Raw genomic sequence first — 3,599 nt, forward strand, 5'->3', positions numbered from 1 at the left:
CCTGTCAAATAGGTCTATATAATAGGTCTTGACCCTAGTCTATGTAGATTGGAACAAAAAAAACCCACAGGACCAAAAAATTCTTTTATTTAAAAATTCTCAGAACTAAAAAGTCCCAAAGTCCTGTGGATCAGGACTAGCCCATGGACTTTCTTTTTTACAAAATTTACGTTACAATTTTACAAAAGTTGTATCTTTCAAACTAATCTAATGATTTAAACATCTCAATTTCATCTCAAAATTTACGTTATAACCAATACTATTAAAACTAGTACCTATCACCTATCAATAAAGAAACTAAATTAATACTTCTGCAACTAGCAACAAGTATTGGCCATCATCACATGGATATTTTGGAACAACAGAACATAAAAGAGTGGAAGACCAAACACATCACAAGACATTACATTATACACCACACCTCCTAATTAATTATGAAAAAATTGTCTTGATTATTGTGAAATATCCCCGAGTTCAATCACTGTCTCTCCTTCGTCTACATAAAATAGAGAACATCAGAATATTAGTATATGAAATCAAGTACCATATCAAAATTGTCTAAAATACAAGAAGATGCCATACCCTTGTACATGTAGGGGAGTCTCACATCCTAGCTCAATTCCTAGAATGCGATTTATAATATGTTGGACAATAATAACAACTGAACGAAGAAATACCAAACTATAATCATTTAACATCAGTTCAAACATTCAACAAAACACTTTATATGGAGAAAGATTAAGAAGATACACTATGAGTTTTCAATGTCGAAGAACAAATCTTGTTAGGATCAACAACATCAAGGTACAAAAGCTGAACAACTATGATGTTTGCCATATCATCATCAATAACTCCACCACAACGAATTATTCTCTAAATACCAAAACATATTATTAATACTACTAGCTAGATTAAACAGAAGCTGAATACTCGACCTTAAGTAACAAGAGTATAAATTGCCTACATACTGGAAAAGCTGACTATGATTTAGAAAATTATTTCAACCTTCTAAAACTATTTTAGCACCAGCACCCACTGTAAAACTAGAATCCACGATTACAAAAGTCATCATGGGAATTATTATTATATTCGTAATGCTATAACTACCTTTATCACATATTAATTTTATAATGATTTTACGTGTTAGTTTTTGAAAACAATCCCAACTTAGGTTTCAAGTTCTTAAATCCTATGCTTAGAAAGCGTAAAGTTACACATTTTGAACTATTATCTACTAACCATTCTTTTGACTAAGAAAAAATACAAATTTATCTAACAATTAATATTATAACTACTAAAAGAAGAAATAAGTAGAAAAACCCTTTAAAAAACCCATGTTGGATCATGCTGCAATTTTGGGGTTTGGAGACTTGATAAAAGATAAATTACTAACTTGCACTTTCCACTAAAAGAAAAGATGTTAACATTGGTGGTGGAAGCAGAAGCAAAGACATAATAGAATATTTGGAGAGTATTAGAATCATGTGTCCTTCCAATTAAAAAGTGACATGTGCTTGCAGAATAACGCTTTCTTATAGTTGTTAGTCAATTTTTCTGAAATGGAGGAGAGATTTAACTGTGACCATATATGTGTTATAATTAACTATGTTCATGCAGTTAAAAGGGTAAGATGATGTTAACATTTTAGTCTGATAAGGTGGTGCCAACATATATTTTTCAAGGATAATACTATGAATATCCAAATTATGATACTTTTGATCCTATACAGTTCCAGAATTTACATATTAACATATATATGTTGTAGATTGCATGAGGCATGACTAAGAGGTGAGTGAAGAGATGGGGAAGAATTTTTCAGACCTTTTAGCAGAAGAAGTAAAGGAAAAAAAAGCTGAAACTGAGGAAAAACAAAGAAAGGCAGATTCAATGCTTTTAGAGGCTAAGAAAATAGCATCTCAGTACCAAAAGGAAGCTGACAAGTGCAATTCAGGGATGGAGAGTTGTGAGCAGGCAAGGGAAAGAGCTGAGACAACACTTGAAAATCAGATGAAAGAAACTGCTTTGTAGGAGCTGAGGGCTCGCCAAAGAGGCTGGAACAAAGATGCTTCAAAGAAAGCCTTTAAAGACACCACTAAGCCACTAATTAAACCCTTTAAAAATACAAATAATTTTCTTTAGAAAAACCCAAAAATCAGCCACAGTAAAAGCCTCAAACAGAAAACCTCTTTTCTCCAAAACACATCACAACCGCAATTTCACATGCATCAAATATTCCAGTACTAAACAAGTGCAGAGGAAACTTGCAAATCAATCATCTTTACCCATCCAACTTTTAGGAATCCAAAGATGATTAGCTCGTTACTCTCACATTTTAACAAAGGGGTTATGAAATGGAAGCAGAAAAACAAAGAAATAAGGAAAAACAGATAGCCTAGTCTAGAGACTCCCTCCTCTAGATAAAACAACCACCCTCTTAGCATTCAAAATTTTCAATCAGAAATATATCCATCACACAGCACCACTTAATACTCATACAACCAATAAATTCGATCAAGAAAGGGTTTAGCTCCTCTTACCTGAACTCCTTCCTTCCTCACAAAGCACGCACAGAAAAAGAGGAATGAGAACCTAAGCTTGATTGTCCCGTGACACTGAGACACACCCATATATCACCAACAAACACATTCAAGATACTATTTCTGGTTCACACTCATAAACATAGAGAGACAAAAAAAAACGAAGTGGTACCTCCAAAATGTTTATGTTTTGCAGTTCTGAAAAATCTTAAGCTCGTAAGGATGATTGAGAGAAGGGCCGAATTGGGTTTTACAGTTCTAAAAATCTGAGGTTGATGTCGAAAAATTTTGAACTCCAGTTCTGAAAATCTCTGAAGTTTGATGCCGCACGCGACCTGAACTCGTAGACAAAGCTTTTGTTTAGTAAAGAATGGAAATGCTTCATCGTAGCACAGAACAACGGGGAGTAGGGGCCAACCCGGCTCCAATTCAATCCAAGCCCATTTCACGGAGATTACGGAGGTGGGGACGTGGGTGAAAAAAGAATGAGTTGATTTTATAAATAAAAACAAAAATGACAGCTCCACTTCTAACACTTGTGGAGACTGCATTGGTCAGTGTTGTCTTCGTTAATATTTCACATGAATGAATTATGCTTTTTTTCTTGCTCAATTGATTCGGTTACTAAGGGAAATTCTTAACCTAGGTGTTTTTTTTTTTCAATTTTTTTTGTTTTCTATGATTTAATATTATTATTGTTTTTTCGTTTTTGTATTCGGAGTTGTATTTCACATGAATGTCTGAGGATTTACATCAGCAGTGGTTTTCTTATATATAATTTTGATCATGATTGTTTACCGTTTTAGGGTTCCTATTTTATGGTGTTTTGGATTTTGGTGCGTTTGGTTTGTCACTGGAATGGAATGTGAGGTCTCGATCATTGGATTTCGGTTCCTGTTGTCTGAATCTTATTTAGTATGATTAATTGTGATAGAATGATGTAATATGCTTTATTGTTTTAATTTGATTTAGTTTGAGCTGTGACATTTGTTACTGAGAATGATCTTAACTCCAGTTAATCCTAGTTAACAGTTAACTGTTTAATAAATTTAATATTTTTAA

General features: G+C 33.4%; 1 long non-coding RNA gene across 3 annotated transcripts; it reads right to left on the reverse strand.

Moving 5' to 3' along the window:
* Window positions 1-211: 211 nt before the first annotated feature.
* On the reverse strand, window positions 212-2,699 carry LOC111241460. 3 transcript variants are annotated; one of them, XR_002667449.1, is made up of 3 exons: window positions 2,538-2,699; window positions 583-622; window positions 212-496 (listed from the first exon to the last, which is right to left on the reverse strand). It is a non-coding gene; the product is annotated as an uncharacterized LOC111241460 (long non-coding RNA). The 3 variants fall into 3 exon arrangements; XR_002667447.1 differs by having other exon boundaries at window positions 583-661; XR_002667443.1 differs by lacking the exon at window positions 2,538-2,699 and having other exon boundaries at window positions 583-1,916.
* Window positions 2,700-3,599: the final 900 nt, after the last annotated feature.

Source organism: Vigna radiata, chromosome 1 (assembly GCF_000741045.1).
Source record: "Vigna radiata var. radiata cultivar VC1973A chromosome 1, Vradiata_ver6, whole genome shotgun sequence".
Taxonomy (NCBI): Eukaryota; Viridiplantae; Streptophyta; class Magnoliopsida; order Fabales; family Fabaceae; genus Vigna; species Vigna radiata.